Below are 12354 nucleotides of genomic sequence, written 5' to 3'. Positions count from 1 at the left end.
TACAAAATTGTCGGACCTACCCCCCTGACCCCCGTAATAAGGCCCCCCCGCCCCGTACCCCGGGGAAGAGGCCCAATGAGACGTGTATAGGCGAGACGCCGGAGGAGACATACGCTGGCGTTGAAAATAGGGCCACACCGGCGCCTGGGTGTTGTCTCCAAAATCTCTTGTGTGTCTGGCGGGAAGTGTGCCCCCCCCTAGTTGGTGACGGTGGTCCCCGTGAGGTGGGGTACGGGCCTGGGACATGCTCAAACCCTGATGATCCCTACCTGGATTAGACCCCCATGCAAATGCCCCACTACTATGGGGGAGAAATGGGCTGGGAGGGAAAGACAATTGATGGGGGGCAGGAGGGTTGTGCTCCTGATACCTAGCCCTCATTGCTGGTTCAGGGGGGGGTGATGGGGCATAGGGTGCCTAGGGCCTGGCCCATGCTCCTGACAGGACTGGGGGCATATCCGCCTGCCGGGGGAGGGGGGGTGCCTGCCTGCCGCTGCTGGGGCTGACCGCTGCTGTCCCTCACTGGGCCGCTGGCTGACCCTGCAGCCAACCACGCCGAGGAGTCTGCGTGGCGGGACCCGGCCGGGCGCGATGGGGCGCGCGTTCTGCGCATGCGCGAACCGGCCGGGAGAAGAGAGGGGGTGGCGCGGCCGCGCCGTGCGGCTGTAACAACGGGAGGATGACCTGCAGGGGGGACCAGAGGCGGGACACCGCTAGAGGTGATGGCTGGGGGGAAGGAGGATGGTGGAAGAGAGGAGGAAGAGGGGGCAAGATGGCGGCGGGAGCGAGGGGGGAGGGGGACCTGAGGCGCGCCGGGCGTGGGGCATTTCTCCTGGGACGGGGCATGTTGGCAGAACAGAGGAGGACAGCGGGGTGAGATGGGAAAGCGGAGGAGAGAGGGGGAGGAATAAGAGGAGAAAGAAGAAAGAGTTGGAGGAAAGAAAAAAAAGGCAGAAAAAAGGGGGTGAAAAACAAGGAGAGAGTAGAGCAATAAATAGAGAGGAGCAAAATATAAAGTGAAAGACGAGGGCAGATGGGAATAAAGTTTAATAGACAATGAATAAATCCACAAGTGGTACTTATCCGTTTCTCTTGCTGCTGGGTCTCCTACAGGAATCTCGTGCTGCAAGTGAACACAAGCAGGAAGTGCAGCCTGCTATATTCTATCAAGGTCCCTCCCAGGTGAGCAACCATTGGCTGGAACCCACCCCATGATAAACTACACCAGGTAATTACTCAGCTTGTTACAAACCCTGTCGCCCTTTAAGTGCGTTTGTCCTAAAAGCCTCACTTGTCATTGTTACTGCAAGGAAACACGTGCAGTCATCATTGCTTTGCACAAAAAGAGCTTCACAGGCAAAGGATATTGCTTCTAGTAAAATTGCACCTAAATCAACCATTTATCAGATCATCAAGAACTTCAAGTTGAGAAGTTCAATAGTTGTGAAGAAGGCTTCAGGGTGCCCAAGAACATCCAGCAAGCGCCAGGATTCATCTGCTAGATCGGGGCACCACCAGTGCAAAGTTTGCTTAGGAATGGCAGCAGGCAGGTGTGAGTGCATCTGCACACACAGTGAGGTGAAGACTTTTGGAAGATGACCTGGTGTCAAGAAGGCCAGCAAATAAACATTCTCTCAAGGAAAAACATCAGGGACAGACTGATAAAGGTAAAGGGATTGGTCTGCTGAGGACTGGGGTAAAAAAAATTCTGATGAATCCCCTTTCAGATTGTTTGGGGCATCTAGAAAAACAGTTGCCTGGAGAAGGAAAGGTGAGCACTACCATCAGTCCTGTGTCATGCCAACAGTAAAGCAACCCGAGACCATTCATATGTTGGGTTGCTTCTCAGCCAAGGAAGTTGGCTCACTCACAATTTTGCCTAAGAACACAGCCATGAATAAAGAATGGTACCAAAACATCCTCCAAGAGCAACCATCCTAACCATCCAAAAACAGTTTGGTGGCGAACAATGCCTTTTCCAGCATGATGGAGCACCTTGCCATAAGGAAAAAGTGCTAACTAAGTGGCTCGGTGATCAAAACATTGAAATTTTTGGTTCATGGCCAGGAAACTCCCCAGACCTTAATCCCATTGAGAACTTGTGGTCAATCCTCAAGAGGCGGGTAGACAAAACCCCACAAATTCTGACAAACTCCAAGCATTGATGGATGGCCATCAGTCAGTATGTGGCCCAGAAGTTGATTGACAGGATGCCAGGGTGAATTGCAGAGGTCTTCAAAAAGAAGGGTCAACACTGCAAACATTGACTCTTTGCATAAACTTAATGTAATTGTCAATAAAGCCCTTTGACATTTATGAAATGCTTGTAGTTTTACTTCAGTATATTGTAGCAACATCTGACAAAAAGGTCTAAAAACACTGAAGCAGCAGACGTTGAGAAAACCAATACTTGTGTCATTCTCAAAACTTTTGGCCATGACTGTATACTCCGAAATTGATTGTTCAAATCTGCAACAGCTTTGCCTAATTCTAGTCCCTCTTGTGTTAGTAGCAGGGTAAGACATTTCCCACAACAGTTGCACCAAATCCAAGCAAATTACTATACTTAATATCTTTGAGTACCGATATACTGTATATATTGCAGACATCAGAATATTGTTGCAGTAAAAATATTTCAGCATTTTTTCTAATAACTATGTTTGCTGGTGCAAAAGCATTATTAAAGAAATAATTCAGTCGACAGCTTCAGTTTAAACCTGAAGTCAGCAAAGGTTACTGATAGTACTTCATGAATATTTATCTTTGCAGGATCGGACCATACCTGATAAATATTCCATCCGGAAATGATGGGCAGACCTGAACAAGCCTGCTCCTCTTTAGTCCCTGACTTGCAACATCTGTCTGACTCACTCTAGTTTTACATTTCTGCACGTCTGCATTTGTCAGATTTATTCATACCACATTGACAAAAGACACACATTAATAGAGTCTCAATATTACAGTTGCTTTTCTCTGCGAAATATAGATTTGAACTCTATCACCCCAACAAATAACAAGTGATAGCTTAATGTCATTGGAAACGTGGACTCTGTAAGAGAACTTGAGTCATGAATATTATAGCAGCAATTTATATTCACATTACAACTGCAGGATTCCCCACTTATGAAGAACATGATGTATCCCATGATAATATGATCTGTATATACCCAGCTATCTCTGACTCCTTATTTATGAAACAAAGCCATACATAAGTTAGCTGCTTGTGGGGGCCCTGACCATATATTTGAATGTACATTTAGTCATACTGAGTACATACAGACCGACATTTAGTTTGTCCAGTACAAAATAAGTATTGTACCTTTGTTAAAGCAAACAAGAAAACAGATACAAATTAAATTTCTGTTGCACAGTGAGAAAATGATTTGCAAAATTATACGATGAACATGGTACCAATGATCTTGGTATTTAACCTTCTGTACAAAGTAACCTTTTCAGACAAGAGTACATGCAAACTGCAAACCTAATGTAATTTTGACTGTATACACTGCTACAAGCATTGCATTGACAAAAATTACATTGACATACTTTTACAAACATAAAGTATTAACTTTCTATCGGGTCTATTTATCAATATATGGTATGGTTACAGACAATAGGAATGCCTATTCTAAGTAGAGATGGGCGGGTCCGGTTCCCCGAGAACCGAACCCACCCGAACTTTGGGTATCCGAGTACCGAGCTGAGCAGCTCGGTACTCTCCCGCCCGTTCCGAATCCAAATCGAGGCCGAACGTCATCGTGACGTCGTCGGATCTCGGGGCTCGGTTCTCGCGATATTTCAACATTATAAATACACGCCTCCACAGCAATCCATTGCCATTTGACAGAGGGAGAGAGCAGGGTGTAGTCACAGGCTGATTAGAGCAGGGACAGAGAATCCAATATTCTTCTTGCAATTGCTCTAACAAAAATCGCTAGAGAAGAGAGGAGGATAGAGGTTTATTATTTTTTGTTAATATTTGGCACTCCCCAGTGCTTTTGGGGTGTACCCCATAATTGTGCATAAATATTTCTGGCTGTCAAAAGTCATATCTGTCAGCAGTATCTACTAAATAATTTTTAGCACTCCTCAGTGCTTTTGGGGTGTCCCCCATAATTGTGCATAAATATTTCTGGCTGTCAAAAGTCATATCTGTCAGCAGTATCTACCAAATAATTTTTAGCACTCCTCAGTGCTTTTGGGGTGTCCCCCATAATTGTGCATAAATATTTCTGGCTGTCAAAAGTCATATCTGTCAGCAGTATCTACCAAATAATTTTTAGCACTCCTCGGTGCTTTTGGGGTGTCCCCCATAATTGTGCATAAATATTTCTGGCTGTCAAAAGTCATATCTGTCAGCAGTATCTACCAAATAATTTTTAGCACTCCTCAGTGCTTTTGGGGTGTCCCCCATATTTGTGCATAAATATTTCTGGCTGTCAAAAGTCATATCTGTTAGCAGTATCTACCAAATAATTTTTAGCACTCCTCAGTGCTTTTGGGGTGTCCCCCATAATTGTGCATAAATATTTCTGGCTGTCAAAAGTCATATCTGTCAGCAGTATCTACCAACTAATTTTTAGCACTCCCCAGTGCTTTGCGCTCAGAATGGATTCAAAGCAGTCCACATATGATCAGAATGAGCAACCAGGTTCTGTCACCAGTCCTGATGTTAGTGTTCCCAGTACATCATCTGGCCAAGGCGATGTCAAACAACAGAGTGTTTCCAAATTAGTGCAAAAAACAAAAACCCCAAAAATTTTTACTGTATTGAAGCGAAAAAGAAGTGTAACTGAGCAAAAGTTAAGTGCCGATAAAAAAAAAATTGCAAGCATGCCATTCTACACACGCAGTGGCAAAGAGAGAATGAGGCCTTCACCTTTAGCTATTAGTGGCAGATCCCAAAAAGTTACCGAGCCTACAATTGGTGCACAACTACTGTTACATGTCAAAGCCGAGCTGCAAGATAACAGTAAGGCATTAGAGGATAATATTTGCTCTGAATCAGAAATGACACCAATCCCTGTGGAGAGTCCATCCAACAGTGGGATGTCTAATCGTTACCATTCTGTTAGTGTACCCATAAAGAAGGGCCCTTTCAGCAGTTCTGCTGATGTGTTGATGTGTGCCTGAACAGCCCGAGTGTAGCCGGTGATACACCAAGTGAGGATGACACTTTGGAAATAGAAGAGGATGAGGGGGAGATTTGTGGAGGTGACGAGGGCGCTAATGAGGATGTTGATGATTATGATGCAGACAGATACCAAATTGCCTTTCTCAATTTCTATTTATATTCTAGATTATACAACGGCTGAATAGTTTTCTATTTTACTCGTAGTGGAGAGGGGATCTGATGCAGACAGATACCAAACTGCCTTTGTCCATTTCTTTCTATATTCGAATTTCTAGTTCTACAGTCTATGCATGCTGCTTTTTTTTCTATTTTACTACAAGTGGATGGGAGAGGGGGTCTGATGCAGACAGATACCAAACTGCCTTTGTCCATTTCTTTGTATATTCGAATTTCTAGTTCCACAGTCTTTTTTTATATTCAACTACAAGTGGAGGGTGGGGGGGACATAGATAGCCACCAAACTACTGTGGTCCATTTAATTTTACTTTCTAGTACCACAGTCTGTGCAGGCTGCTTTTTTATATATTTAACTACAAGTGGAGGGCGGGGGGGGGGGGGCATAGATAGCCACCAAACTACCGTGGTCCATTTAATTTTACTTTCTAGTTCCACAGTCTGTGCAGGCTGCTTTTTTTAATATTCAACTACAAGTGGAGGGTGTAATATACACCCAAAGACGATGGCTACATTGCCAATAATCAAAGATGGAGAAGGTAGACAACCATGTTTGTCTGTATAATTTGCAGACAAGTGTTCGAATTAAGGACGGCCTACCAGGGATTAAACTGTTGTTTTCATAATTTATTAGCTTTAGAATTACCTCACTTATCTAAGAAACTGGTGGAGCACTAAATTAGGCTATTTTAGACCAAAAAATTTTTATTTTTTTCAAAAATAGCAAAACAAAACCAAACAAAACCAAAACCAAAACCAGAACACGCAAGGGCGGTTTTGCAAAACCAAAACCAAAACACGAAGGTAATCCAGATCCAAAACCGAATCCAAAACCAAAACACAGGGGTCAGTGACCATCTCTAATTCTAAGTCACTCGCTAGTCAATGTGAATATCTATAGCTGCGCTCACTCATCAACCACAAACTTTAGTGCATAGGTGGCTGTAGTTGCTTGAGGCTGCAGCCAAAGTGGTTGTATACGGGCCTTGAACTCCAAGGTGACACTTTCAATGTCCATAAACATTTGCAACTAAGGGGTGTTATTATTTATTATTATACACATGATTTCCTAAAGAACACAGAAGTAATGACAGCAGAACTCACCATTTATACAGAAATTATTTACAAACATAATTTGCATACAGGTTTATAAGCTCCAATGTAACTTCTAATATCCATACTAATTTTAAAAAAGGTGGGTATAATATTTCTTGTCATACACGAGATCTAATGAAACATTTCTTCATGGATGCATCCACACTAGCATAGACTGACACACAGTCTCGCATTTACAGACTCACAACTACAATAGCTGATACACAAAATGATATTGACACATCCTCTTCCCTTTGTAGATGCTTATTATAGATTCAATGCTACCAGGGGCTGATTGGCCATGTAACCTACCGGGAAAAGTCCCGGTAGGCCGACGGCTGCAGGAGGCCGACTGGTGTCTTTTAAGGGTTTTTTAAAAAAAAAAAAAAAATTATGTGTAGCGCTCCCCTCCCCCCCAGACAGGCGGGGTGGGGGCAGTGTAGTACTAGGTGGCTGGCCCCTCCTCCGGACCAGCCACCCACCTTAATGTGGCCGCGAATCCCTCTGCCGATCGGTCTCTCCCTCCTCCTATCTGTGGCTGCAGTCTCCTACACAGGATGCTACTAAAGTGTGTGTAGGATAGGCGTGGGGGATGCTAAAGGGTGTGTAAGATAGGAGTGGAGGCTGCTAAAGGGTGTGTAGGATATGAGTGGAGGCTGCTAAAGGGTGTGTAGGATAGGAGTGGGGGCTGCTAAAGGGTGTGTAGGATAGGAGTGGGGGCTGCTGAAGGGTGTGTAGGATAGGAGTGGGGGCTGCTAAAGAGTGTGTAGGATAGGAGTGGGGGCTGCTAAAGTGTGCTTAGGATAGAAGTGGGGGCTGCTAAAGGGTGTGTAGGATAGAAGTGGGGGCTGCTAAAGGGTGTGTAGGATAGGAGGGGGGCTGCTAAAGGGTGTGTAGGATAGAAGTGGGGGCTGCTAAAGGGTGTGTAGGATAGGAGTTGGGGCTGCTAAAGGGTGTGTAGGATAGGAGAGGAGGCTGCTAAAGGGTGGAATGGGAGGGTCTTAATATATTGTATGATATGAGGGAAGGGAGGGAGGCTGTCTTAATAGTTCATGGGTGGGAGGTAGGGTATTAATTTAATGGTGGAGTTTAGGTTGGGGCTAATTATTTAATGGGTGCTATTATTTGTAAGGTGATGGTGGGGCAATTTAATTTATTGGTGCGGCAATTTAACTTAATACTGGGGCCTATTAAATGAAATTAATATGGAGTGAAGGGACCTTTAATTTAATACTAGGATGTTTTGGGGCCATTAATTGAATGTGGGGCTGAGTTTGGGGATGAGAGCTATTTATTAAATGTGAATTTTAATTATTTAATGCCGTGATGGTTATATTAAATGTAAATGCTATTAATTTATTGCTGGAGCTGTTTGGAGGGAGGGAAATAGGCCTAATTATTAAATGTTCTAAATTTCTAAATGTACCCATTTTTTTTCCAAATAGGGCCTCCAACATTCCAGGATCCAGACAAGCAGCAACTGATCCAGCAGCCACAGGTGGTGAAAGTGCCAAGAACAGTTAGGAGAGAGCAGGACAGTCTGCAACTGTCCTGAATCTGGTTGGGCAGTCCAGAATTTCGGTGATTGTCTCACTTAGGATTTGGTCCGACTGAAAGGACAGTTGGGAGGTATGTCCCCCTTCACACTGTACTACTCGTGAAGGCAGAGCTGCGTGCACATAACAGTAATGCACCCAGTTTTGCCTGTTTATTTGTCATATATGATAACCCCCCTGTCTTAAGTGCCCCGGGCCCCCGTAGCCTTATTCCAGCTCTAGCGATACTTTAGTGGTTCTCGACTTTGATTCCATTGCCTGCCTTCTACCTTGCAATGGTCCCATTCACAAATCACTTTGTTGAACATATGACCAGCCCCGATTGCACTGACAATATCATTAATCCTTCCTCCTTTACACTTACTATATCACCAGCAAACCCTTGGAATAGCTCTCCCCTTCACTTATGCCATTGTCTGCCAACCCTCCCTGCACTGTTATTAAATCAAATCACCACCACCACCAATCACTGGGCACATTTAGGGCTCATACACAATTGTTACAAAATAATTGTTTTCTTGCAGATGCTTGAAGCATTTTACATTACTGGTGATTGCACTGGATAGCCATTTATTATAAGGATTATTTTTAATGCATTTTTTGAAACTCACAGTACACATTTTTATATATTAAAGAGAGAGATTTGACTGGTAGTTTACAGCTCATGATGTCAGGGAAAGATACAGTACGGTGAGGTGCTCATATGCTGCTCTGGCAGACTGACCAAATTGAATTCTGCCAACATGTTTCGTAATAGTTAAACTTATTAAACAAAGTCAGATATGTTTCTATGAAGGGAATATTGGAAGGTTGTGTTAGTGGGTAACTAAAGAAGTTTGAGCACAGAGACATAAACCGGTCGCAGATCAAGTAAAAGGATTCATGTATTTTTATAGCACAGGACTGGCAGCTTTTTCCCTGCTTTGTTTTAGAAATGGCCCACTGTGTCTTAAGTCATCACATCTAGGTTTTCCTAAATTTTACTATAACCAAATTCCAGTAGTTCTAAATCCCGCCTACTTTTGTGTTGGCCCTACCTGCAGTTGATTTGGACCCGCTCACATAAGGCCACTTCAAGAATTTTTTTCAGGGCCACTTTAAGTTCCCAATCCGCCCCTGAATGCTACGCTCCTGCCATCCTCACCGGAACCCTTGTAATGACTGCAGCAATAATAGAGTCTGGGGATGCAGGCTTTACTAAGAAACAAGAAGTAATATCATTGTGGCTTCCGATTATTTAGTACAGGTTGTAACCTCTGATGCAGGAGTGTTACGGCTCCCACTGATACCTTGATAAACTTTTAGAACAGAATGAGAGACAGATCTTCACCTATAGCAAGCTGCCTTTCCCCGTAAAGAGTGATGTTCTCACAGGTGCTCATGTGCTCCCAGTTCTTTACAGGTAACAGATAGTGAAGATATAAAGAGACTGGGAGTACAGCACACCACACGGTACACAGAGGGTAAACCAGTAATGATGCAAATGGTCGAGGGCAGGAAGAGAGAAAGAATAACTGTAGACAAGCCAAATGGTTGAGGCGGGCAGCGAGGAGGGATGGTCCAGAAACAAGCAAAATGTCGAGCAGGTGGCAAACAAAGAGAGTCCAGTAACAAGCAGGGTCAGTAACAGCCAGACAATCAGAATTTTTGGAGTTTAGCACCCAGCAGCGTTCATGAAACATGCAAGGCAAGAACGCTATAAATGGCAGGGAGGCTTCGCCCTCCCTTCCATTTTAATGAATGAGGACCAATCATTAGGCTTCCTAGGAGACAAGCCCCCCACAGTAATTGACAATTGCAGTCACATGACTGCAATCACAACACAGAGCGTCCCGTCTGCCTAGTAACCAGTTGGCCCGGAGGAGGCAGAGCAGCCTACCGGCTGCTAGTCAACAGCCAGTCATGAAAGAAAAGAACAGCGTCCTGGCTGCTTAGCAACAGCTGGGACAGAAGAGGAAGTGTGAGCCGCTGCGAATAGCACTTTTGCTCCAAGGCAGATAGTAAGGTCCCAGCTGCTAGTCAACGACCGGGACAGGGAATGTATTAGTGAATGTTGTAGCTCCTAAAAGGTAGCTGGCGTAGCCATGACCAAAGTGCAGGGGAAGGACTTCAAGTGATACTCACGTTTGAAAAAGGTAAGTGAATTTTCTTTATTGTATAGTATATACAGATACTATTTACAGAAGCATTATGCATATATTAGAATAATTTGTGTATTCCATGTCCTTTTTAATGCTGTCCTTAATAGAATGCAGTAACATTGCTGACGCTTACTGAACAAAACAAATACCTGAAACATATAAAAACAGCATATTTTTCTGCCAAGGCCACAGATTGCTGCTATGCTTAATGTTTGCAAATCAATTTGTCACTCTAGGGCTCTTTCCCACATTCATGCAAATAAGTAAGAGAACTTAGCTGAGCAGATGTGGCCTTGGTCTGAGTGAATATCAAGCCTTTCCCTGCAGCTGCAATATAGCATTGATCGGATGTAGCTAATATGCTAATAATGGCTGTCTATTTAGGCCCATTGGTTAATAATTATCCGCTTGGATAGTGTACTGTATTTCTATTGCTGATTTGGACTACAGCACTGTGCACATCATCTTAAAGAACATTTCCACTCTAAATAAAGTCCTTTAAAAGTGTGTCTTTCCTCACCAGAACCCTTCTAATGACTGCAGCAATAATAGAGTCTGGGGCCCATTTTTCAACTGGATGCTACTGTTAGGAACCCCTCCAGCCAGTACAGCAAAACCCAGAGTCTGCTCTGAAGCCTGGTATTCACTGTTGCCCCTAGTGGTGGGAACAGGCTTGGCTGCAGACAAACAGAGGGTCGAGAGATGTGTACCGGCTAAGGGGAACCCAGGAATAGAGTGTTATGGCAGACAGCAGCGTGGGGTCCAGGCAGAGTCGGTGCCGGCAGCAGACAACGTAACCAAAGAACAAACCAAGGTCAGGGGTCACAGGCACATGTTCGGAATCCAGGGACAAGCGAAAGATCAGGGTCACTAGCAGAGAATCAGAATCCGGGTTCAGGCAGTAGATCAGGGTCAGAAGCACAGGTTCAGAATCCAGGAACAGGCAAGGGTCATACACGGGAAATCAATCTTAGGTTAAACACCAAACACAGGGACAAAGAAGCAGGCAGCAGTACTGAAACAGGACGCTATAACCGGCAGTGAGGCTCAGTCCAATCAGGACACAGTCCAGAATGTGTCCTTAGCTGCAGTATGATAAATGGGCAGAGCCTGCAGCCAATGGAATAAGCAGAGTGCCAGCGGTAAACTAATCCCTAATCAGACTGCAGGGCTGGCCCTACCTACTCCTGTGCGCACGCACCCGGCTGTTTGATAACTGGCCGGGCGCGGCGCCAGTAAGACCTAAGCGTCCCGATTGTTGCCCAGGCAACCGGACGTGACGCCCCGGTTGCCGTAGCAACGGCCGGGACGTCACCAGAGGACCAAGAGAGTCACGGTGGTGCCCCGCAGCCGCCGCGACCACTAACAGCTACCCATGAAGAAATAAGGTCTCCACAACAAATTTTACAAAGCTCTTCAAAGGCAAGCATTGGATTGGACCACCTAGCACTGCATCATGCTGCTTATTCACTTGTAATGTGTAAAGTAATGTGACTTAAAGGTACCAGCACTAATAGTTACCACCATTGAATTTGAATCAAGTGGCAGCATGATGTATTGGAGCCGAGCCCAAAAGAACACACTGCTGTAAAATGCTCTATATATCAGGTCCTATTCTGTAAAGGTCCAGTTTATTCAGGGGTCTTTTGCAGAAAAGATGACCCCCTAATGTACAAGTACATGAAGTGCGATGCAATTTTTGCTAAAGTGGAAGTGTTCTTTAATCAGGTGTATTGTAAAAACATTTACATTATTTAATATTCTACACAGTGCTCTTACCCTTCGTCCTAAGTGTTTGTCAAGTCCCTGAAGCTATTATCACAGTTCTTTTGCTAATAAATATAGTCAATATTTGGACAGTTCAAAACAAACAGCAAACTATTTTCTGTTCTTATTCCCCACAGCTGCCAGTTAGATGGTGATCTATTTGCTTTGTACAATGATTCCCCCTTCAGAGCCCTTGCTTTAGTTAAAGTGAGCTATTATCAAAATGAAGAACTGCAGAGAATTCCCAGCTCCGGGACACTGCGGCATCAAACTAACAAATCTTCTTCACTGCTCTAACAGGATTACCCATCAGTTTTCACACAGGGGTCTCTGAAGCGAGTTACATGTGCACAAATTATTCTCCAGGCTGAAAGTAGGTCCCCTATAGGGAGGACAATGATGTGGCAGGCTGTACAAGTCTTAAATTGGGTACATCAATCAAGTGTTTTGGACACGTTTAGCAATCTTTGCAATCAGCATGAAGAAC

The sequence above is a fragment of the Mixophyes fleayi genome, chromosome 1 (genome assembly GCF_038048845.1).
Source record: "Mixophyes fleayi isolate aMixFle1 chromosome 1, aMixFle1.hap1, whole genome shotgun sequence".
Classification (NCBI taxonomy): Eukaryota; Metazoa; Chordata; class Amphibia; order Anura; family Limnodynastidae; genus Mixophyes; species Mixophyes fleayi.
Note: the sequence above shows the minus strand (reverse complement) of the source record.